The 25,832-nt window shown below is 45.7% G+C and overlaps 1 protein-coding gene across 3 annotated transcripts in view; it reads left to right on the top strand.

Annotated features, from left to right (window-relative positions):
• Positions 1-15,696: 15,696 nt before the first annotated feature.
• Positions 15,697-25,832, top strand: part of PLEKHA2 (pleckstrin homology domain containing A2) — a 74,909-nt gene continuing 64,773 nt past the window's right edge. Inside the window, exons 1-2 of one of the 3 annotated variants that reach the window (XM_030937522.1) lie at positions 15,697-15,945; positions 16,294-16,388. The gene's annotated coding sequence lies outside the window, so the exon portion shown is untranslated. Of the gene's footprint in view, positions 15,946-16,293; positions 16,389-18,071; positions 18,189-25,832 lie in introns of those variants that run through there. The other 2 variants (XM_030937521.1, XM_030937523.1) reach the window with 2 other exon arrangements.

The raw sequence follows: 25,832 nt of genomic DNA, 5'->3' as shown, positions 1-25,832 counted from the left end.
TTATACCCCAACCCCACGCATAAAAAGCCTCCCCACAGAATAATTTTTGAAGGAAGATCTCTAACGTAATTGAATGATGTTACCAAATACGGCCTTACTGAAAAACAGATCTCAGGTTCCCTGGCAAAAGTGTTTTTAGTCATTCCAGGATCCCTTTTGAAGCCATAAGCCTTTCTGGGTTATGTCCCAGTTTTCTTGCCTCTCGTCAGCCCTGGACATTGTCATAACAAAAGTCCTTGCAACCTCATCTGCGTATTAATATGACCAAAGCTGCTCAGAGCTTACATTCGTAAAAACGAGAAATAGGGAAATTATTAGGGCTAGGCGCGGTGGCTCATACCTGTAATCCCAGCACTTTGGGAGGCTGAAGCAGCCCTCACTTGAGGCCAGGAGTTCAAGGCCAGCCTGGCCAACATGGTGAAACCCCATCTCTACTAAAAATACAAAAATTAGCCGGGTATGGTGGCAGGCACCTGTAATCCCAGCTACTTGAGAGGCTGAGGCAGGAAAATCGCTTGAACCCTGGAGGCGGAGGTTGCAGAGAGCCGAGATTGTGCCACTGCACTCCAGCCTGGGAGACAGAATGAGACTCCGTCTCAAAAAAAAAAAAAGGAAAAAGAAATAGGGGAAGTATTGACATTACATCCTGCTCATTATTGCAATAAGTAATATTAATTGATGAATACTTAACTTCATTACATATGCTTGTTTACTATAGATGTATGTATGTAAACATATAAACATACATATATTTAAAAATCCATCCTCATCTATCTCATTAAGAGACTAATTTCTAATGCTATTTTACTGTATTTTGTTTAACTATCAATAAACTATATTTTTATCTTGTTATTAATAATTGTAATGATGACTTAGTCTCAAAAACTGTTTTAACACTTACAGCCTTATGGACACAGGATGTTTTTTAACATTGTAAAATCAATTTACATATGCATTTTTGTTTCAGAAAATATGATAGGGCAATCAATAAAAGATGTTCAAGCATAAAAATAGCTGACATTTGGATACAATTCTTTAGGGAAAGTGGAATGGAAGTATAGTTCAAGGAAGAAAGGGATAGATTTAACATTTCTGGCTGTCAAAGAACTGCTTGTTCAATTTCAAAAATGAATGATAGTGTCATATTACTATGGTACTTAGATTCTATTGGACACATTAAAAAGAGTGATATGACAGTTTTATTTCAAAACATCCCATGCTAACAACTGCAGAATACATCCCTTGTGAACATTTAAAGCTACGATTAAAAGTTATAGACGTCAAACTTTAAAGTGTGTGAAGAGATACATAGTTTTTCAGCATTTTAGGGGTTGTAGGTAAGGAAAAGTGTGAAGGCTGCTGCTTTTTTTTTTTTTTTTTGAGACGGAGTCTCACTCTGTTACCCAGACTGGAGTGCAGTGGTGCAATCTCTGCTCACTGCAACCTCCACCTCCTGGGTTCATGCGATTCTCCTGCCTCAGCCTCCCAAGTAGCTGGGATTACAGGCACCCACCACCATGTCTGGCTAATTTTTTTATTTTTTTAGTAGAAATGGGGTTTCACCATGTTGGCCAGGCTCGTTTTGAACTCGTGATCTCAGGTGATCCGCCTGCCTTGGCCTCCCAAAGTGCTGGGAGTACAGGCATGAGCCACCGTGCCTGGCCGAAGGCTGTTGCTTTCTACCATCCTCTTACTAACATTCCTGTTCACAACATAATACTTATATTTCCTAATCCTTTACAACCTGGAACAATAGAAACGGTAGACATAATTGTCCCTATAATTTCAAAGGGTTCCTAGTCTGAAATTCTTTGTACCGCACTCTGCCGCTCTTCTACTCTGAACTGGGTATTAGTTACAGGGTCACAGTATAGTACAAGGACTTAAACTGGAGAAACCAGAAATAAATCAGCCCCCAGACCTCCTGGATGTACTATTTCAAGAATATGCAGTTACATTTCGGAGGCCCCAATTTGACTCATGGTGCACTCAGGAACACATAATTACCAGCTGCATTCTAACAGACTTCTGCTGTAATGCTTGCTTCTGAATGTGATGCTTGCTACCATGATGTCACTTTCTGAAAACAGGGGACAGCCACGGCAGAATTTATGGCAACACATTGAAACTAACCAACCTTCATGTGCACCTTGCTTTGCTCTGGAGAGAAACTTTCTCGAATACCAGGTGAGGTTCTGGTGGAGTTTCTCCAAGTGTTGAAACTTTCTTCTTAAGGAAGGCAGAAAAATGGACGGAAGCAACCAAATGCCCAAAGAGCAGAGGAAGTGCTCATGGGGGCAGCTATGTGAGAGGGATTGTAGCCGTTGAGGTGGGAGAGGAATGAAGTGCTGCTCTTTAAGTCAGAACTAAAAACTGAATGTTAGCCCCCCAGAATTTAAGGATTGCTAGCCCCAGTGTGCCAAACTGGGCTTAGTCTGTGGAGTTCATAAATAGGGATGCCTCAGCTATCTAGGATCAAGAGGGATAAATGTTCACCATAAGTCCATAAGTTTTATATATATATATACACACATACACACATATATTGAGATAGGGTCTCCTCTGTCACCCAGACTGGAGTGCAATGGCACGATCATGGCTCACTGCAGCCTTGACCTCCTGAACTCAGGTGTTTCTCCTGCCTCAGCCTTCTGAATACCTGGGACTACAGGTGCATGCCATCACGTCTGGATACATACACACACATATATATGTGTGTGTGTGTGTATGTGTGTGTGTGTGTATATATATATATATATTTTGAGACGGAGTCTTGCTCTGTCGCCCAGGCTGAAGTGCAGTGGCACGATCTCGGCTCACTGCAATCTTTGCCTCCCACGTTCAAGGAATTCTCCTGCCTCAGCCTCCCAGCTAGCTGGGACTACAGGTGCACACCACTAGGCCCGGCTAATTTTTTGTACTTTTAGTAGAGACGGAGTTTTGCCATGTTGGCCAGGCTAGTCTCAAACTCCTGGCCTCAAGTGATCTGGTCGTCTCGGCCTCCCAAAATGCTGGGATCATAGGCTTGAGCCACTGCGCCTGGCCCCAGCTAATTTTTGTTATTTGTTGTAGAGATGGGGTTTTGCCATGTTACCCAGGCTGGTCTCAAACTCCTGGACTCAAGCGATCCGCCTGCCTCGGCCTCCCAAAGTGCTGGGATTACGTGCATAAGCCACAGCACCTGTCCTTAAGTGATTAAAAAAAAATAGATAACATCTATTCAAACAGAGAACACTCACAATAAATTTTTTGGCTTTAAAACTCTTTCTTGTCAAAATGCAGTGGCTCACGCCTGTAATCCCAGCACTTTGGGAGGCTGAGACAGGCGGATCACCTGAGGTGAGGAGTTCAAGACTAGCCTGACCAACATGGAGAAACCGTGTCTCTCCTAAAAACACAAAATTAGCTGGGCGTGGTGGCGCATGCCTGTAATGTTAGCTACTCGAGGAGGCTGAGGCAGGAGAATCGCTTGAACCCGGGAGGCAGAGGTTGCAGTGAGCTGAGATTTGTGCCATTGCATTCCAGCCTGGGCAACAAGAGCGAAACTCCGTCAAAAAAAACAAAAAACCTCTTTCTTTAATTAAGCTTTGTATTTGGAGATAATTGTAGATTCACATGGAATTGTAATAAATAATTCAGAGGTACTGCATAGCCTTTCCCCCTTTTCCTGAATGGTAGTCTCTTGTAAATCATAGTGAGATGCCATAATGAAGATATTGACATTGAGTGAGCCAAGACACAGAACATTTCCATCAGCACAAGTAACCCTGTGTTGTTCTTTTTTTTTTTTTTTTTTTTTTTTTGAGACGGAGTCTTGCTCTTCGCCCAGGCTGGAGTGCAGTGCGATCTTGGCTCACTGCAAGCTCCGTCTCCCAGGTTCATGCCATTCTTCTGCTTCAGCCTCCCAAGTAGCTGGGACTACAGGCTTCCGCCACCATGCCCCGCTAATATTTGTATTTTTTTTAGTAGAGATGGGGTTTCACCATGTTAGCCAGGATGATCTCTATCTTCTGTCGCCCAGGGTGGAGTGCAGTGGCCAGATCTCCGCTCACTGAAAGCTCCGCCTCCCGGGTTTACGCCATTCTCCTGCCTCAGCCTCCGGAGCAGCTGGGACTACAGGTGCCCGCCACCTCGCCCGGCTAGTTTTTTGTATTTTTTAGCAGAGACGGGGTTTCACCTGGTTAGCCAGGATGGTCTCGATCTCCTGACCTCGTGATCCGCCCGTCTCGGCCTCCCAAAGTGCTGGGATTACAGGCTTGAGCCACAGCGCCCAGCCTGTGTTGTTCTTTTATAGCCACACATACTTCATACTTCCTGCCTTCCCACCATACCCACTTCTTTTTTTTTAGACAGAGTCTTGCTCTGTCACCCAGATTGGAGAGCAGTGGCCTGATCTCTGCTCACTGCAACCTCCGCTTCCCTGAGTCAAGCGATTCTCCTGCCTCGGCCTCTTGAGTAGCTGGGATTACAGGCGCGTGCCACCACGCCCAGCTAATTTTTGTATTTTTTTAGTAGACACGGGGTTTCACCGTGTTGGTCAGTCTGGTCTCAAACTCCTGACCTCGCGATTGGCCCGCCTCAGCTTCCCAAAGTGTTGGGATTACGGGCTTGAGCCACCGTGCCCAGTGCATACCCTCTTCTTAACCTTTGACACCCACAAATCTGTTCTCCATTTCTATACTTTTATCTTTTCAAAATGTTCTATAAATGGAATCACATAGTATGTAACCTTTTGTTTGGCTTTTTTCGCTTGGCATGATTCTCTGAAGATTCATCAGGTTGCTGTGTGTATCAATAGCGTGTTCCTTTTTATTACTGAATAGTATTCCATGGTATGATGAACTACATTTTGTCTGATATTCACCAGCAGAAGGACATCTGGGTTGATTCCAGTTTTTGGCTATTATAAGTAAAGCTGCTATAAGCAATCCTGTATAGGTTTTGGTGTGAATACTATAAGTCTTCATTTCTCTGGGATAAATGCCCAGAAGAGCAATTGCTGGGTCCTATGATAGTTGCATGTTTATTTTTATTTATTTACATTTATATTTATTTATCTATTTTACAGATAAGATCTTGCTCTGTCACCCAGGCAGGAGTGCAGTGGTGTCATCATGGCTCACTGCAGCCTCGAACTGCTGAGCTCAGGCAACCCTCCTTCCCCAGCCTCCCGGGTGGCTGGGACTACAGGCACATGTCACTGCGCCTGGCAAGTTTTTGTATTTTTCTTTGTAGAGACGGGGTTTTGCCATGTTGCCCAGGCTGGTCTCGAACTGCTGGACTCAAGCGATCTGCTTGCTTCAGCTTCTCAAAGTGCTGAGATTACAGGCGTGAGCCACTGCGCCTGGCCTGTCACCCTTTTTCATTGTAGCCATGCTGATATGTGTGTAGGTATATCTCATTGTGGTTTTTCTCAGTGTGGTACAGTATTTTTAATTTGTACACTTTTTCCAGGCTTTTTATTTGTTAAGTCTTATGAACATTAATTAAAAACTTTTTATTAGGAAAAAGATACATAATGCACATGATGTAATATCTTAAAAACATAAAAGAGCACGAGAGAATCATTAAGACTGCTCTTATCACTGCAGGGGTGATCTCCACTGCCATCCCCCGACCAGGCCACCCCTCCTACCAGCAAAACCACGTAGCACTTTCCACCTAAAACGAAGGCACTGATCACACAGTTCAACCACATCTTACTCCAAGGTCATCCCCAGGAATGATGAAGATTGTCTTAAGCACATGTAACCTGTGGGAATGCTAGTTAACTTTTCAGCAATCCCATTTATGGGTATAGGAATGAACTGGATACCATGCACTCGGTTGGGCATGGTGGCTCACGTCTGTAATCCCAGCACTTTGAGAGGCTGAGGCAGGTGGATCACGAGGTCAGGAGTTCGAGACCAGCCTGACCAACATGGTGAAACCCCGTGTCCACTAAAAATACAAAAATTAGCCTGGTGTGGTGGCACGTGCCTGTAATACCAGCTATTCAGGAGGCTGAGGCAGGAGAATCGCTTGAACCCAGGAGGCATAGGTTGCGGTGAGCTGAGATTGTGCCGTTGTACTCCAGCCTGGGTGACACAGCGAGACTCCATCTCAAAAAAACAAAACAAAACCCATGCACTCCTCCACACCCTCTCACCCACTTCTCCAGTGGTTCTTCCATTCTCCTGAGGTTTCTGATATGCTGAGGGCTAGGAAACCATACTGCCAGGCTTTCTGAAATGAGATATGCAATTGGAATCAATAATCAAACCTAAGAAAAGCTCCCAGAACTTTGGCTAGCTACTCAGAGGCCCTTCTCTTCTCACCTTATGAGTTCAGAGTTCTGTTCCAGAGACTGAAGTTGCCAGAAAGGTGACCATGTTCCTATATGTTTTCTTAGGGAGCTGGAACTATGACAAGTTCAGACACTGAAGGGTGCATTTGGTCATTCAGGCAATTAAAACACCCACAGCATCATTAAGTATTGGGCGTAAGGATAAATTTAGTTTGTGATAGTTTAATTGCTAAATGAAGGCGTTAAGCTGGACCGTCCTTAATTCTCCACCTGGTGCTACACTTAATTTTAATGTAGTTTGATGGACATGTGGAGTCATCATACAAATTATGATGAAATTTGGAAGAAGATTCCTGAGCAAGTTACCTGTCTCCAGTGACTCATGCTGAGTTTCACTAGGACTCAGAGTTCAAGCTGCTAACTAGGTTTTGTATCTCTTTTCCAGTAGCAGGAGTTTTAATGTGATTGGACACAAAACTGGCTACAATTTTTTGAAAAATATATCCGCAGACTGGCATTTTCTTTCTTTCTTTTTTTGAGAGAGGGCTTCACTGTGATCCTCCAGGCTAGGCTGGAGTGCAGTAGCACAGTCATCACTCACTGCAGCCTCAACCTCCTGAGCTCAAATCATCCTCCTACCTCAGCCTCCCAGGTAGCTGGGACTACACACTCATGGTGCCATGCCTGGCTGACTTTTTGTATTTGTAGTAGAGACAGAGTTTTACTATGCTGCCCTGGCTGATCTCAAACTCTTGGGATCAAGCAGTTGCTTACCATGGCCTCCCAAAGTGCTGGGGTTACAGGTGTGGGCCAGCATGCCCAGACATGGCAAGTATTTTCTTTTTTTTTTTTTTTTTTTTTTTTTTTGAGACGGAGTCTCGCTCTGCCGCCCAGGCTGGAGTGCAGTGGCCGGATCTCAGCTCAATGCAAGCTCCGCCTCCTGGGTTCACGCCATTCTCCTGCCTCAGCCTCCCACGTAGCTGGGACTACAGGCGCCCACCACATCGCCCGGCTAGTTTTTTGTATTTTTAGTAGAGACGGGGTTTCACCGTGTTAGCCAGGATGGTCTCGATCTCCTGACCTCGTGATCCGCCCGTCTCGGCCTCCCAAAGTGCTGGGATTACAGGCTTGAGCCACCGCGCCCGGCATGGCAAGTATTTTCAAGTATTTTTTGAGGATGAAGTCAGTTCTATGTTGTTGTTTTTTAATTAATTTATTTATTTTTATTTTTATTCATTTATTTATTTTTTTGTTTTGAGACAGTCTCGCTCTGTCGCTCAGGTTGGAATGCAGTAGCGTGATCTGGGCTCACTGCAACCTTCACCTCCCAGGTTCAAGCAATTCTCTGCCTCAGCCTCCTGAGTAGCTGGGACTAGTACTTTTTATTTTTATTTTTTGAGATGGAGTCTCACCCTGTCGCCCAGGCTGGAGTGCAATGGCGCTGTCTCGGCTCAATGCAACCTCCGCCTTCCAGATTCAAGCAATTCTCCTGCCTCAGACTCCTGAGTAGCTGGGATTATAGGTTCCTGCCACCACGCCTGGCTAATTTTTTGTATCTTTAGTAGAGACAGGATTTCACCATGTTGGCCAGGCTGGTCTTGAACTCCTGACCTCGTGATCCACCTACCTCGGCTTCCCAATGTGCTGGGATTACAGGCGTGAGCCATCATGCCCAGCCTGTGATTTTGTACTTTTAAAAATAATTGGTAACTCCTTTGTATGTGAGAACACAAGAATTTAGAAGTCAAGCAGGGAAGCATCGACTTGTGATTCTGAGATGCTATCATTCTCCTTAAAACCTAAATTCTTCCATCTGTAAAATGAGATGAAAAGTCTCTAATTCCCTGAGAGTGGGGGAAAAAGAATATTTAATTCTTTTGAGCTTTGTACTGAGTATATATATTGCCTATTAACAAAATAATAAAAGGACGTAAGTCCATGTGTCCAAGTATCCTTTTTGCTTTTCTTTGTTTTCTATGGTTTGTAATAATCAGCTTGTGTTAGGAATTGCTGATGTAAAAGTCAACCCACTTCACTGACTACCATAGGCAGCTCTTGGAATAAACTGGCTAGAGTTTATTCTTGCTAATAACTTTGAATATATTCACCCACAAGTATTTATTAAGAGTAGCCCCCGTGTGGGCTCAGTACTGAAGTAGTGAATTATTTAACGAGTCTAAGCAAAAATAATGTCAAACATAGTGCTAAAACATGGTCATAGATCCAAAGTTAAGTACCTATTCATTCTTTCACTCTGAACTGGGAAGTCCCAGTTCTTCCCTCTAATCGCAGGGCAACACTGAGGATACAGGATTCCAAATGGTGCACTGCACTTATTCAAACTGATGGGAAAACAATGCCATCAGCATGAATCAATAGGAATGGTGCTTTTGGCCAGCAGACTGTTATTTCTGGGGATGCCACACACACTCAGTTCTGAGGCTGAGAATTGACACTGTTAGTGTCAGACTTAGCAGTACAGCAATGCTTTCCAAACTTTTTTACTAGGAAATAACTTTAGCACATGTAAGTATGCATGTATATGTGTGTGTGTATACATATTTATATGTATATCTCCTGTTTATATTTTACAAGTCTGATTTTATAAACTTCCATATATTCCACCAGAGTTTTCTCTTTTTTGATTTTACTTTATTACTGTCCTTTACTGCTGTTTCCCTTACCCTATAAACAGAAATTTCCTAAGCTTCTTCCACTCCCCATTTTCCTACTCTCAAGGCTCTGAGAATTTGAGCTAAGAGACAACCTTAAGTATTGGGGGAAGGTCACTGAACTACTATTCAGAACCCAGGGATTCAGATCATGACTGGCTGTGTGATTCTGAGATGCTATCGCTCTCCTTAAAACCTAAATTCTTCCATCTGTAAAATGAGATGAAAAATCTCTAATTCCCTGAGAGTGGGGGAAAAAGAATAGTTAATAATTTATCATGAAATGTTAGCTCTTTGGGATAAAAGTTTCAAATGAAATATGAGTATTTAAATTCAAAGGTTTGATACTGATTTTTCAAATTTAATATTGTCAGCACTTCACCATGTTCCCTAAAAGCATGAATTCAGTGAATCCCAGATGCCATGGTATGAGACAGTTATCTGTCATCACCACCTTCCCCATTCTCTTCACCCAGCATAGAGAAGTCACTGGTCCCTGGCTATCAGCTAATTAGTGACAGAGTCAGGAGTCAAAACTAGGTAGCTGGGTGTCACAGTCTAGTTACTAGGCAGCCGGTAACTATGAAATCAGAGCCAGTTAACTTCCAACTGTGTCCTTTCCTTGCTTAAAAGCCTTCAGTGGCTCTTGAAGCCTACTAATGAGTACAGACTCCTTAGCTTAGCAATAAAGACCCTCCAGCTACCTTTCTTTCCTGTTCCATTCCCCATGAAAATCCTTCGTATGTCCTCCTGTGCTCCAGCTGAACTGTACCAGCCACGTCTCCCTGAATAGATCCCATGCACTCCTGCTCTGTGCTTTGCCTCTGATCATCTCTGTATCTGGAATTCACCTTCACCTTTCTACATTTTACCTTTCTTTCAAGGTCCTTGCAAGGGGCCATCTCCTTCATGCATTTTCTCCTGCCCCTCTCAACCACAGCTGGTTGATAATCTTCCCAGGGAATTTTATCTCTGCTCTCCTTTGCATGTATCAGTTTCTGGCTTTTATGATAGTTATTTCTGTACATACTATATTCCCTCCTTAGTAAGAGATGAGCTCCTCAAAGGTTGCAATATGATTTTCTTTCTCATGGAACTTTTAAATTGTATGAAAAATATTAATCATTCCTGTTCTTCTTTTAAAAAATAACCAAATACATGCATGCTCATTGCAAAAAAATGAACCCTCACACAATACATCTCTTAGAAAGTGAAATCCACAATTATCACCCCTCTTCCCCCTGCCCTAAGAGAACTGTGGTTAACAGTTTGGAATGTATTCTTATAGACCTTTTTCATGTAAAAAATTATTTACAGAAATGGGATCATACTATATGTAAAGCTCTGTGCTTTTGTCACTTAAAATATATAGTATTTTTCACATAGATATCTACCTCATTCTTTTTTTTTTTTTTTTTTTGAGGCAGCGTCTGGTTCTGTCATCCAGGCTGGAGTGTAGTGGTGGGATCTTAGTTCACTGCAACCTTGAACTCCTGGGCTCAACCGATCCTCTTGCCTCAGCCTCATGAGTAGCTGAGGCTACAGGTGTGCACCACCATGCCCAGCTAATTTTTAAAAATCGTTCATACAGACGGGTGTCGCCATGTTGTCCATATTAGTCTGGAACTCTTGGGCTCAAGTGATCCTCCTGCTTTGACTTTTCAAACTGCTGGGATTATAGGCATGAGCCACCCCACCCAGCCCTCATTCTTTTCTAAGTGTAGCATAGCATAAGATTGTAGCAATGCACCTGTTCAATCCCTTCTTGATGCGCATGAAAGCGATTTCCAATTTTCACCATTATGACCAATGCTGCAGTGAATACATAATACATATGTGTGTGCACGTATTGCTATCTATATATCCATATAACTTTCTTTGGATATGCAATTGCTAGGTGCAATGGAATGGAGATTCTAAATGATGATAAATATAGGAAGTGTCGGGGTGGGAGGGAACAGTCTTGTTTTATGTTTTTCTATATCCTTCACAAGGCCTAACATTGCATCTACCAGTGTAGCTCGGTAGGTAAGAGACCAGGCTCTGGCCTCTGGCTGTCCAGGTTTGTATCAGCATTTTATCTCTAAGACTTAGCCATCTCATCACCATAAAATAATGGCAGAGTCATTGTCATTATAAAGCTTAAATGAGATAATACATGCATAACAATTAGCAATTAGTAAATAACTGGAAAATAAGTAAATGCAAGACATACAGGAGGAAAAATGGTAATGGGTTCAGATTATTGTGGAATGAATTGGACTGAATAGAACAATGGCAGTTTGAGTAATCATTCTAGAAATGGATGGCACAGAACTATTCATACTTTGCTATCAAAACCCATAGCAATTATTTATAAAATGACTGGCTAACATTAGAGGTGCAATGTGTAGCCCTGGAGCAATTCATCTCTGTGCAAAGTGAACTGGCCTGAACCAGAATCAAACCAATGACCTTGGCCTCTTTGGCCCCACACTTTCCCTCATAGAACTAACTGGCCCCAGCTGCAGCCTTATGTAATGGGTATCTATGAGGACAGAGAAAAATAGTTCCCTGCAGGGTGCACTGGCTCACCACTGGAGGTTGTTACGTTATCTAGCTAACCAGCTATTAACATTGAAAATGAATAGAAAGTACATAAATAAGGCCGGGCGCGGTGGCTCAAGCCTGTAATCCCAGCACTTTGGGAGGCCGAGACGGGCGGATCACGAGGTCAGGAGATCGAGACCATCCTGGCTAACATGGTGAAACCCCGTCTCTACTAAAAATACAAAAAACTAGCCGGGCGACCTGGCGGGCGCCTGTAGTCCCAGCTACTCGGGAGGCTGAGGCAGGAGAATGGCGGGAACCCGGGAGGCGGAGCTTGCAGTGAGCTGAGATCCGGCCACTGCACTTCAGCCTGGGCACCAGAGCGAGACTCCGTCTCAAAAAAAAAAAAAAAAAAAAAAAAGAAAGTACATAAATAAATGCTTAGAGTAGTGCATAAGCACTGTTTAGATTTGTAGGTTCCAGGTCAGAAGTTTTCATCTTGGTGGCAAGGTTTCTATACCAACACTAGAAGATTCTAAGGTAGTCAACTCTGGGTTCTAGAACCAACTCTGCCACTAACTATTATAGCTTCAAAACCTTGAGCAAATTGTTGAGCTTTATTTTACCCTGGTACAACAAGGGGGCTGAAACAGCACATGTCAAAGGTCCTTTTTTGACATCCCTTTCCCCACAGATACAGTGTCACATTCTCAGACATCAGGGCTGTTCATTGCACTGAACAAAATTAAAGTATACAATTAGGCAACAGCAATACTGTACTTTCAAAATGTGTCAGTGAAGTGATGGCAAAAGTAAACATAAGAAGCTAGACACAGCCAGGCGCCGTGGCTCATGCCTGTAATCCCAGCACTTTGGGAGGCTGAGGCGGGCGGATCACTTGAGGTCAGGAGTTCGATACCAGCCTGGCCAACATAGTGAGACTCCGTCTCTACTAAAAATACAAAAATTAGTCAGGTGTGGTGGTGCGGGGCTGTAATCCCAGCTACTCGGGAGGCTGAGGCAGGAGAATCGCTTGAACCTGGGAGGCGGAGGTTGCAATGAGCCAAGATCATGCCACTGCACTCCAGCCTGGGCAACAGAGTGAGACTCAGTCTCAAAAAAAAAAAAAAAAAAAAAAAAAACAAGAAGAAGCTAGACACAGAAGGCCACATATGATATGATTCCACTTATATGAAATATCAGAAATAGGCAAATCCATAGACTGGATGGAAAGCAAGTGAGTGGTGACCAGGGGCTGGAAGAAGAGAAGAATGAGAGGTGACTGCTTAATAGGTATGGGGTCAACTTTAGAAGCGATGAAAATTGGTTGGAACTAGACAGTGGTGAGAGTTGTACAACATTGTGAATTTATCGAATGCCATGACATATACACTTTAAAATGGTAAAATTTATGTCATGTGTACTTTATCACAATAAAAAAGTGCCCCCCCAAAAGAGAGAGAGGGATGGCAAAACATAGCAGGGCACAGACTCACTTGACTCCTGCTTCAACGTAACATGAGAGGAGGGTGGGGGTGGGGGGTCCTCTGAGGAAGCTCTGGGAGATCCAGGAATAAGAAAGAGAGTAGACATTGGTGCAGGATTTGTCATCTAACTGGGGCCGGGTCCTGGCCAGGGACAAGTGTAGCAGTAAATGGGGCTCCAGTGAAGTATGAGCATCTCCCTGAGTGCACTGATGATGACCCTCCCTCAGTCCAACATGTTCCTGGCCTCCTCCCACTGGTGTCAAACCATATGCATCTAAGTCCCATTTCAAAGCCCACTCCCTTCTTGAGCTCCCCCACCGTACCCCATACAGAGACACATTTCTCTCTCTCTCTCTCTCTTTTTTTTGTTTGAGACAGGTTCTCACTCTGTCACTCAGGCTGGAGTGCAGTGGTATGATAATGGCTCACTGCAGCCTCAAATTCCTGGGCTCAAGTGACCCTCCCATCTCAACCTCTTGAGTAGCTGGGACCACAGGTGCATACCTGGCTAATTTAATTTTTTAAATTTTTTGTAGAGATGAAGTTTCCCTAGTTGTCCAGGCTGGTCTTGAACTCCTGCGCTCAAGGGATCCTCCTGCCTTGGTGTCCCAAAGTGCTGGGATTACAGGTCATGAGCCACTGCCCCTGGCTATATCTTGTCCTTCTAAAAGTTGACAGCACTTACTCTCTGTGCCATTCCCAGGGCACAAGGCTGCTTCAGCCTTCTAGAGACACCTGTATTCTCTTGCCACCCAAGGCCTTCTGTTTCTCTTTGCCTCCCAGCATCCAATACAGTAGTGCTCAGGAAATACTTGTGGCTCTGTGACGGAGTGACTCAGGCAGCCCCACGGGGAGTAGAGTTTTATGAGTTTAATATGAACCATACCATGAAATCTGAGAAATTTACCTCATTGCTCATACTGGAAACCCTCAATTCCAGTCGGATTTGCTTGGAGCTGGATGGAATTGTGTTGCTTTTCACACTGAAAATGATCATCTAATTTTTAAATTTAAAAAACATTTACATAGCACCTACTTCATGTTCGACAGGAATCTCAACACTTCACAAACGTTAACTCACTGACTTTTCCTAACAGAGGCATTGAGAAATTAAATAACTTGCCCGGGGGTCAAAGTCAGTAAACGGCAGAGCTGGCTTCAAATTCAGGTTCCCTGCTTCCAGAGGAGATGCTCTTCAGTTTGTTCTAGTGGCAAAAACCTCCATGAACAGGGGGAAAAAAAAAAGACATTCATGTATTTATTTCAAGGGAAATGTTTTTTTCCCCCATCGTCCCCCTTTTCTTTCTCATTCAAAGCAAAATGCTCTAAAGCAAACAGTCGTTTTTTTTTTTCACACCTGAGAGACTAGCGCGGCTCATTTTTGCTTTGGCAATCAAAATGGAAGAGGAAACTTGTGTGGTTTCATCACTGGTGCTTTCGGGGTATGTGCGGCGGGCTGTCCTTCTCCCTCTGTCCTGGCTCATCGGCCAGAGCCCCCCTCCCCAGGCGTTGTGGCCTCCGGTCGTGGAGACATAAGAGGCCACCTTTCTCCTGTAACACCGGGAATGTGCCCCAGCCTCTTCCTCTTTCCTGCAAATCCAGTCCTTGTCCTGGAGAACCTCAGCGTCTTCTTTTGCCTGCCTCTCTCAAAGCCTCGTAGGATTTACACCTGATTAACAACGTTTGCATCAGGATCGCCAGCCCCTGCAGGCCCGCGCGAATCCACTACATTTTCATGTTTCGGATGTTGCCCACCTGACTTGATGCATATTCAAATGTCTCTCTCCCCACGTGGGAGGCCGGTGTCAGAACCTGACAGACCTGCCGTTTACTAACTGGGGACCCAGGGCAAATTACTTCACACGTCTGAGTCTCGGTTTCCTCACCGTGAACGGGACTGGTACCCATAGGTTGCGGCGTGGATCAAATGAGATAGCGCAGGGGCGGGACCGGCGCACAGCAGCTTAGTTCCTCTTGGCGAGGTCTACGTAGTAATACATGCTTGCCTGTTTCCCATTTTTTCCCAGAGCACCTTAATGCTCTGGGGGCAGGAAGGGAGTCTTCGCGCCACACCGAAAAAGTCCCAGCGGGCACGGTGTAGGCGCCTGTGGTCCCAGCAAATCGGGAGGCTGGGGCAGAAGATCGCTGGAGCCCAGGAGGTCGAGGCTGCAGTGAGCTATGACTGCGCCACCGCACTCCAGCCTGGGCGACAGAGCCAGACCCTGTCTTAATTAAAAAATAAAATAAAGAAATTAAAGTCCCTATAACCCTGGTTAGAGCGTTCCCGCCCACTGGTCTCTTAGGGCACATTTAGGACAACCTGAAGATGCCACTCTTCTTGGGACCCTAACTCTGACCCCAACTCCTCGGTCCCCAAAGTCTAAGGGTTCAGGATCCGAAGGAGACCCGACCGAGGTCGCTGGGTGGGGCTCTGGGAGGAGGAATTGGGGTTCTTGAGGGAGCTCGCGCTCCAGCTCGCCTCCTCCTGCGAGGACGCCCCCTGCCCGGACACCTGCTGCCCCAGTGAGCGTCCGGGCCGGGCCTCCCCGCGGAGCAGTCTCCGGGCGCGGGTCCCACCTGCCAGGCGCGGAGCGCAGGCTGCCTCGGGCGCAGCCTCGGGGCGCCCCGCCCCCGCCTCCCCCGCGCGGCCCCGGTCCCCGGCCGCGCCCCCTCCCAGCCCGCGGCGCCCCGGCACCCCTCTCCCTCCCCGGCGGGCTCCGCGGAGCATTGTACTCACATCCGGGGCTGGGTTTTGCTTTAATGCGAAACGTAATTAACCCGGAAAAAAGAGCCGAGGGACTGGAGAGAAGGAGGGGGCACAGGGGGAGACAAGAGCGAAGGGTGCGAGAGGCGCGGAGAGTTTGGCAGCTAGACCCAGAAATCCCCGGAGCGCGGCGGACCCGGCGGCCGGAGGGGCGACCCCGCCCGATGTAACGCACCCCGCCCGAGCTCCGGCCCCTGCACGGGGGGGGTAAGTTGGGCGCCCTCGCGGGCCCAGGAGCGGAGCGGCGCAGAGGGGCGCGCGAGGGCCGGCGGGGCTGGGGGTGCAGGGGGCGCCCCGGCGGGGCCCTGGCCTAGGGGCGCGAGGGGCGCGCGCGCAGGGCTGAATACGCCCGTCCTGGTGGCTGACAGGCGAGGGGAGGTGGCCGCAGACCCTGGAGGCCTCCTCCAGCCCTCCGGGAGAGCCCCGAGGGCAGCCCCTCCTCCAAGTGCTCGGGGTGGCCAAGGTCGCGGCCGCCAGGGGTCGGGCTGCGGGGGTGGGGCCGCAGAGAGGGTGGGGGCGGGAGTTCTGCTGAGCTGCATTTTCTCACGTTTGCAGCAGCGAAACTTCTCTGCGGGTTCTGGCTCTGGGGCACCGGCCCCGCAACGACTGCCCGGGCTGCGGGAGGGGAGGAGAGCAGAGAACGTCCCCAGGCAAGTCCCTTGGGTACGATTGGGCCATGGAGACTCCTGTTTCTCTCCCCCGACTACCTTATTAAATGACAGGCCTAGAAGGCTCCCCTAAGGACACCGGTCCTTTCCTATGGGTGCAGCCTGGCCTTTGGGCTTCTGGAACTCCATACAGTGGAAAGGACTGCCCTAAAATGCAGGTTCGGTGCCAGGTTGGGTGAGCCCTCGAGGGGAGCTCTCGTTCTCTCACCAACTTCTTCCTCACCTCACAAGCTTCCCTTTTCTCCTTCAGTCCTGAAGACGATTTCACCAAAATTTTTAAAAAAAGAAAGAAAAAAGAAGGGTGGGTGAGGGTGGGAAGCTAGGCCGTTTAGAATGGAAAAATGTCCCCGCACGCCCAGAGAGGGGTGCAGGACCCGCTGCAGCCAGGAGCACCCTCACATCTCCTCCTCCGGGCCAGCCCTGCCCCCAGGCCCTCGCCTTAGGGTTTGGCTTCCTTCCTTCTTGGTGAACGCAGGTTCAGGATGTATCTTCCCCTTCTCATTCCTTCTTCCTGCCCGCCGCCTTTCTTTAGGGCTCCAAGTGGGGTTTTAAGAGGACAGTAAACGGCAGAGAAGAGGGAGGGGAGAGCTCCACACCAGGAAGCCAGCTGTGGCTCTGGGGGCTCTGAAGGCTGAGCTGTAGATGCACTTGGGGCTGAAGTACCAAGACTGCACTAATGGTGTTCTTCATATATCTGACCAAGTCCCATTTTCCCTTCTTTTGTCATTGTTTTTCTTTGGTTGCAAGCCTTCCGAAACAGCAAAGCAAAAGATCTTGAAAGAATAGAAGTTTTTGTTTTCTATTTCAGTTGCATTCAGTTGACATTTATTATACATGCAAGACAGTAATGAATAAAACACAACTCCAAATATTTTTTCTTTTTCCTTTACCTTTGGAGGGCTAGACCCTTTCTTTGGGGAGCTTACAGGACTTGTAAGCCCCCCACTTGTTTTGAGAAGCCACAGCAAGCTTTTAGAAAGCATCATCATCGTCATCTCAGACGTTAGCCTTCTTCACCATGTGCCGCTTGAAGGCGGATGATTTTTGCACTATCAGAGGTCTAGCTTGTAGTCTAGATTACAGCCAGCCCAACGTATGACATGTACCAGGTGCTAAGTAAATGTTTGTTGCTTTAATGAATGAATGCAAACACATGAATTGTTTACACTTGTCCAAATGGCAGAGAAAGAGCAGTGTCGTTGTTCCTCAAACCTGTAGGGATTTGGTTCACCAAGCTGGTACATGGGAGTTATTAGTCTGGATGTTGCCTTTACACCTAAGTATCCTTTGACCCTGTTTGTACATTACAGCATACTTTCTATAAATTGTCTGTAGCACTCCTAGTGGGATTTTAGCTGGCTGGTAATGGGAGCCTTGCTCATTTCACAGATGGGTAATTACCTTGGTATTGATTGAGAAACTGCCTGCCCTTTGGTGAAGAGTTTTTGCAAACCTTTCTTTTTCCTTGTCATTGGTGCTTTCTTCTTCTCTCTTCTGTGTAAGGAAATAGGGCCTGCAGTTTCCATCATGTCATGGTAGTGAGTTGAACCATATTCAGCTCGGTATTTTAGAGTGGTTAAAATAAATCTTGAAGACATGCAGGTTTTGGTTGGTGCAGGTTTTTGTCCTGCAGAAGTGGGAAGGGGAAGGCTGATGAGCTCTATCAGCTGAGCCCCAGAGCAGCCCTCCCACTGCCTTGCCAAGTGTTTGCTGAAGTGCTAGGATACTAGGAAGACCCAAGCAGCATTGGTCTCCAGTCCAATTCATGGGACAGATGGACAGGTGGGTGATGCCCCTGCTGAAAGGCTGGATGACTCAGATGAGAGCTTGCTGCAGAAAACAGTGCATCAGAATATCTTTTCTGATTCACGGAAACTGCTGGGGCTCAACTTATTCTGGTTGTGATAGACCTAGGGCTTGGAAAAGAGGATCTGGGTGCTGCGATGCTGGGTTGCTCTGCCCCCTCTCTCTTTTTCCACCATGAACAGTTTGGGTTGCCTAACTTTCCGTTTTCCCTCTGTCTCAGTGAGCTGGATGGGACTCCAGCAATCTAATCTGGTAGGCTTTGGAAAGGAAGGAAGGGAAGCAAATATTATAGTGTGTTGGCCTATGGGAAGAGAAGAATCCTGGCCCTGCCTGATATAAGCCCATTATTGAGATGGGAAATTGGACAGGCGGGGGAGATAGGGCAGCGGAGAGGTGGGAGGGATGCGGCCCCATCCTGTCGGTAGAGGAGGCTGGGGGTTGGTGCAATGACTCTACAGTTCCTTCTGAAAGCCCCTTCCCTGCCCTGACCCCAGTTGATTGAAGTGATTTGTTATGCATTAAAGCCAGAATTGGGCTTTCTCACTGTGGAGGTGCCAGCCCTGCTGGGGCAGGGGCTCCTAATATTGCCTAGTGTAGGCAAAAGGCTTGGGGGCTTTGGCCTTGTGGTGTGCCTTTTGCCCACAGTGCCTGGTCAGCAGAGATGACGAGGATGGGAAGCTGGGTCCTCTTGTCCTTATACTCTTGAGAAGCACTGCAGTTAAAGTGCGAAGGCTGGGACTCAAATTCGGCTGGCCCCTTGTAAAGCAGCTCTCTCTGCTGGTGTGTTTGCCCGTGGCCGGGTCGAGGGGCAGCTCTAGGATCCTTTCCTTGGAAACTGATGAGCATGTCTAAGTTTCTGTTAACTCTCAGGGTAGCCTGGCCAAGAAGGAGTCAGCGAATTGCCTGGACTTTTTGTTTTAAACCTCCTGGAGAATTTTTAGAGATGTAAAATGTGGTTGTTCTTGGAGTCGAGTGAAGAGTGAGGGAAGCTGACGCCTTTCCTTGTGAGAGGGATCCCAGAGTTGCAGCTTTTTCACTGACATTTGCTCATTGGCGTTAGAGGGATGGAGGTGTGCATGCAGCAGCTGCCTGCCCAGTGTTAAGCCACGTTGCAGTAGTAATGATGACCATGTACTCCTTGTTAGGCACCCACACTTGCACTTTAACAACAACAATATTTACCCGATGTCTGGGTGTCCAGCGCTTTTCACACATTGTTTCATTTAATCCTCACAGCAGCCTTTGAAGTAGGTAAAGCAATTATCTCCGTTTTGCAGATTAGGAAATAGACCCTGAAGAGTTAAGCAACTTGTGGGCATTTGCGTCCAGGTCTGTCTGGCTCGAGATCTGGCTCGAGACTCATGCTCTTTCCCTTCACTCCACTGCATGCTTGGGATAGGTAACTGAAATCAGCACACCCTTTTGAATGGTCATCTTCTTGCAAAAGTTCCCTCAAAAATACTCATTGGCTGGATGCAGTGGCTTATCCCGGTAATCCCAGGGCTTTGGGAGGCTGAGGTGGGAGGATCACTTGAGGCTAAGAGTTTAAGACCAGCCTGGGGAACATAGTGAGACCCCATCTCTACAAAAAAGAAAAATTAGCTAGCTGTAATAGTGTGTGCCTGTAGTCCCAGCTACTCAGGAGGCTATAGCGGGAGGATTCTTTGAACTCAGGAGTCTGAGGTTATAGTGAGCTATGATCGCACCACTGCACTCCAGCCTGGGCACCAGAGCGAGACCCTGACTCTAAAAAAAGAAAAGTTTTTTTTTAAATACTCATACTGATTATTGTCACCTGCACATCCTCCTTACCACGCCTAGCCCCTCCTCCTTCCCTAAATCAAGAGACAGAAGCACATGTCTTTAGAGGAACACAGCTAGGCCATTTATGCTCCCCCCTCACCACTCCCTTGCCCCACCCCTGGCACTTTGCAAAAGGCCAGTAGGTTGGAAAAATGATGTTTTTGTTTTTTTGTTTTTTGTTTTTGAGGCAGAGTCTTGCTCTGTCACCCAGGCTGGAGTGCAATGGTGTGATCTCGGCTCACTGCAACCTCTGCCTCACGGGTTCAAGCGATTTTCCTGCTTCAGCTTCCTGAGTAGCTGGGACTACAGGCGCATGCCACCATGCCCGGCTAATTTTTTGTAGTTTTAGTAGAGACGGGGTGTCACTGTGTTAGCCAGGATGGTCTCTGTCTCCTGACCTCGTGATCCACCCACCTTGGACTCCCAAAGTGCTGGGATTACAGGCGTGAGCCACTGTGCCCGGCCGGGAGAAATGATGTTTTCTTTTCATTCTCTTACTGTCCATGTATTAGTACCCTCTGGTTGACATGGTCCATTATAAAATGAAGTTTAGAGTTCCAGGACTGGCAGCTGTTGTTAAGAAGCCCTACAGTGAAACTGAATTCATTGTGGGGGGACTTTCACAATTCTGAAAGTTGGAGATCTCAGCTTTTATAGGCAGTAAAGCCAGTGTGGCTGCGTGCCTGCACTGGTGCCCTCTCTGGTGGAGATGGTCTGATGAGCCTTCAGCCCCGGGCAAGCTTTTGTTTCCTGCAGGCTCCAACAACCACATTTTCTTTGAACGTAGATGAGGCTACTGTGAAGAGAGGTCATGAGTGTCTGAAACATTTTGTTGTTTTTGGCATCTTTATTGCAGTGGTATCAATTTCCAGTTACTCCTGCCTTACGCCCCTCCCGGCCTATATTTTTTCAAAAATTCCTTCTTGAGTATCTCTTGCTCTCTACTCCAAGTTCTAGGGTCCAGTGGGGATTGGGCTATCTCAGGGTCAAGCCAGCACCCTGTCTGATCCTCCCTCCGCCTCATTCCTGTACATGTTTGCATTCCTCACCCTGCACTTCCTCTGGGAACTTGTTCTCAGTACATTTCCTTCTCTTGCACTTTATTCTCCCGCCTTACACTCTTTGGAATCTGCTATCATGACAGTTTCAAAATGCGGCCATGTTAGAGCAGTAGGAAGTGGAGGCTTCCACACTTCCTAAGTTATAATCTTTGACCCATTCTCAGGGATGTGTTCTCAAATAGCCATGCTTGCATTTTGCTGTTGTTTTTACTGGGCTTGTACATTGCGAAGGCCCTGTTGGCTTCACAATATACTTTGATGTGTACTGCAAATCTAAACATATGTGAACTCCATTGATGTGGTCCATATGTATTCTAGCAATAGGTGAGTGACTGCTCCATATCTCTACACCTCAGTTCCTGTCTGCTCTATTTCATACAGTCCTCTTTGAGATCTCTGATGTTATTTCCCGAAAAACTTTCTCCTGTCACCCAGTTGAGCCATTTCTGGTTGGTAGAACCTCTCGCTCACTACTGACGCTGCTGCCTGCAGCTTCTGCCCTGGTAGGGGTAACGGGACAGAAAATGTACATACCACATGCCCCAATCCTTGTCAAAAAACACCTTTTGAATATTTTCTGGAGCAAAATCCCAGAAATTCCTTGTCCTGCCAACACAGAATAATGTGAAAGAAACATCTTTAAATTTTTAAAATGAGTAATTTTTTTCTCATTTTTGAACTGAGGTTGTAGTAGATATTTTGTATTTGAGCCAGTACCATTTAAGGCTTTATCTCTGTTATCACTTTCTCTTATTATTTATCTCAAAAATGCCAAAGTAGTCAGGCAGAGTCTCCCTTATTTCCCTCTATTGTTTCCTCTGTCTCCAAATTATGTTAGCCATCTTCAAAATCAAGAGGAAAACCACAACTCTCATTACTTATTAGCTTTATAGCTTTATAGCTTTTCTTTAAAATAAATCTATCTGGCTGGGCACAGTGGCTCATGCCTATAATCCCAGCACTTTGGGAGGCTGAGGCCAGAGGATCACTTGAGCCTAGGAGTTTGAGACCAGCTGGGCAACATACAAAAATTAGCCAGGTATGGTGGTGCATGCCTGTAGTCCGAGTCACTCAGGAGGCTGAGGTGGGAAGATCGCGTGAGCCCAGGAGGTGGAGGCTGCATTGAGCCATCATTGTGCCACTGTACTCCAGACTGGGAGACAGAGTGAGATCATATTTCAAAAAAAAAATTCAATCTATTCATCTTTTCACTCATCCAGCCAGCCACTTATTTTATGTATGTATGTATGTATTTTTGAGACAGGGTTTCACTCCTGTCACCCAGGCTGGTGTGCAATGGTGTGAGATACTGGCTCAACAGCAACCTCCACCTCCTGGACTCAAGCGATTCTTCTGCTCTAGCCTCCCCAATAGTTGGCACTAGAGGTGCACACCACCTCGCCTGGCACTTACTTTAAAATGTCAGTCCTATCTCCCAAGTTTCAAGAAGGAAAACTCCACTGGGGATTCCTGTCAGGGTCCCCGTTTCCTCTTCCCAGAGCACTTGTCAAGGTACAGCCCATGTGTTGTAGGAATAAAGGAATAGCAGCATCGACTTGGGACTGAGTATTCTGTCAGCCCGAGGACCTGGGCTCTTCTTAAGACCAGAGAGCCGGGGACCACACCAGCAAGAGAAAGGAGGAAAGGCGCTCAGAGGATGTTGCCATATGAAGTAAGAAACCCAAATAGCTTGGAGGGTGCTAAAGCGCTCTGGGCAGGTAGATGTCTGCCTCTTGGATAATTGTGAGATGTGAAACATTTATTTGTTAGGTTTAGGTCTTTAAAACAACAAAAAGTTCCAGGAGAGCTATAATTTAGGGAAAGCCTTGTTTGTGGACTCTGGAGAATTGAGAAATTTATTATCAAATTCAAAACTTATACATTTGGGTGGGAATCTGTGTGGAATTAAATAGCTTTCTCTCCTGCTAAATAAAGTAACACATGCCCCCTGTAGAAGCTTTGAAAAAATATGTACAAGTAAATGAAATTCCACTCATAGCCCATAGATAATAACTTACTATTTTGGTGACTGTATATCTGGTTTTAAAACAGGCCATATATAGGAATATAAGAATAATATTTGGATGATTGAGATCATATTATGCACCATTTCATATCTTTAAAAAAACTTATGATATGGTGAGTTTTCCCCTCATTCATTAAAAACAACCTGAAAACAGAGTTTTTGAATCATTGTGTAATATTTCCTTGTGAGCATGTCCTGTTGTTTATTTAATTATTTTCTGGGCCAGGCGCAGTGGTTCATGCCTGTAATCCCAGCACTTTGGGAGTTCAAGGTGGGTGGATCACGAGGTCAGGAGATCGAGACCATCCTGGCCAACACGGTGAAACCCTGTCTCTGCTAAAAATATAAAAAATTAGCTGGGTGTGGTGGTGCACACCTGTAGTCCCAGCTACTCAGGAGGCTGAGGCAGGAGAATAGCTTGAACCTGGGAGGCGGAGGTTGCAGTGAGCCGAGATGGTGCCACTGCACTCCAGCCTGGGGACAGAGCGAGACTCTGTCTCAAAAAAAAGAATTATTTTCTTTCTTTTTTTTTTATTATTATACTTTAAGTTCTAGGGTACATGTGCATAACGTGCAGGTTTGTTACATATGTATACCTGTGCCATCAACTCGTCAGCACAAAAGAATTATTTTCTAATCGTTGTGTTGTTCAGGACATTTCCAGTTGTTTGTTACTATAAATTCTATTGCAGTTGCCATCTTTTTACTTTAATCTTTCTTTGCATCTTTGTTGATTGACTTGGATGGAATCCTAGAAGTCAAATCAAAGGGTATGAACATTTTTTGCTTTCTTGTTCTATATATATATATAGAGAGAGAGAGAGAGAGAACTAAATTGCTTTCCAGAAAGGTTCATACTCCTGTCCTGGGTGTATAAGAATCCTAGGAACATTTTTTAAGTAGACAACATCTGTTTTAAGCAGTGATCGTTCCCTTTCAGCCCCTCTAGTGCCTCTGCGTCCCATCTGGGCTATGTGCTATTTTCTCAGGGTCTGGGTCCCAGCTGTCTCTTGTATATTATAAGCCTGACAAAGTCATCTGTTGCCTCAGTTCCTCAGGGTAATTTTTTTCTTGGCTCGAATCTCCACTGGTGGAATCTAAGGCATGGAAATGGGCAGTAGAGAGATATTTGGGGCTGTGATGCCTCCCAGTGCCCCCCATTTCATTCTGTGGCAGGCAGCCATTGACTCTTCCTTCTCATGAGCTGCTTCTAGTCAACTGGCGGGTGTTGGCCAGGAATCTCTCAGTTTAATTGCCATTTAACATGCTTTCTGCCACTGATTAATGGGTAACTCCATGCAAACTCACTTTCTTTACCCGAGTTTCATTTTTATCATAAATACTTATTTTCATTTGCAGTACGTATTTAAGAACTTATATTCTGCTTAGAAACCTGGATCATATAAAACTTCCCACTTTTTGTTTTTCTTTTCATTAAAATACTTTTTTTTTTTTTTTTTGAGATGGAGTCTCACTCTGTCACCCAAGCTGGAGTGCCATGGTGTGATCTTGGCTCACTGTAGCCTCCACTTCCAGGGCCCAAGCGATCCTCCTACCTCAGCCTCCTGAGTAGCTGGGACTACAGGCATGCACTACCATGCCCAGCTAATTTTTGTCTTTTTGGTACAGATGAGGTTTTGCCATGTTGCCCAGCTGGTCTTGAATTCCTGGGCTCAAGCAATCCTCCCGCCTCGGCCTCCCAAAGTGTTGGGATTATAGGCGTGAGCCACCATGCCCAGCCTGAAATACATTTTGGAGGAGTTACTGGAATAATAGGAGGCTATGTCTTGGATTGGTTTGGTGTGTGTGTGTGAGAGAGACAGAGAAGAGAGGGAGAGAGTGAGGGAGAGAGGGAGAGAAGGACAGGGAGGGAGACAGAAAGAGAGGAATTCTGTATACACATACTCTTGATTTGCTTTTAACGAAGTCCAGGAAGGTAGGTGAAATAGGAAACAAACATTTAAAAAATGTTCAGCCTCACTAGATGTCATTATGTATTTGGAACTATCAATAGTTTAAAATAATGAGAACATTCAATATATGTAAGATTATAGTGATGGTAACAATATATTGCTGGTTGCAACATAGATGAAATCTTTTTAGAAAGCAGTTTTGTAAAAGGACTCAAGAATTACGAAAGATCATAGCCTGTGATCTCATTTTGTTATTACTTGGAATTTATGCTCTTTCCATGTAAAAGAAGAAATAAAGCATGAAAATACAAATTTTAGCCTTATTTATAATAGTGAAAAATTGGATACAACCTCCAATTTAATCGTAGAGAAATGGTTATGTAAATTATAGTAAAACCAGTCCGTTAATGTTATGCAACCATTAGAAACAATGATTGTAAAGACTATGTAGCAACATGGAAAATGCTCATGACATCATCTTAAGTTTTAGAAAGGCCAATTATATGGATAGGGACATGAAAAAGCATGCAAATGTGGAAGTTGTTGGCTGGAGTGATTGTTAAAATAATTCCAGCCTTGTGATATTATGATTTTTGCACTAAACCCAGAAAACACGAGGGAGGTTTGGCTAGGGAAGATAGGGTGCTGAGTGGGTTGGATAGAGGCCCCTTCTCTTGCAGATACCCTGTGTGCTTTGTTAGCTGTGTGTTGTGAAGGCCAGGAAGCTACTTGCCAGATAGTTTCATTACGGTATGAGAGCCAAGGTGAAGGGACCATCTAGAGAGAGGGGTATTTAGAGCTCTAACCCAGCATCAAC

The sequence above is a fragment of the Rhinopithecus roxellana genome, chromosome 9 (assembly GCF_007565055.1).
Source record: "Rhinopithecus roxellana isolate Shanxi Qingling chromosome 9, ASM756505v1, whole genome shotgun sequence".
Classification (NCBI taxonomy): Eukaryota; Metazoa; Chordata; class Mammalia; order Primates; family Cercopithecidae; genus Rhinopithecus; species Rhinopithecus roxellana.
This window is presented reverse-complemented; position numbering and strand designations above follow the sequence as displayed.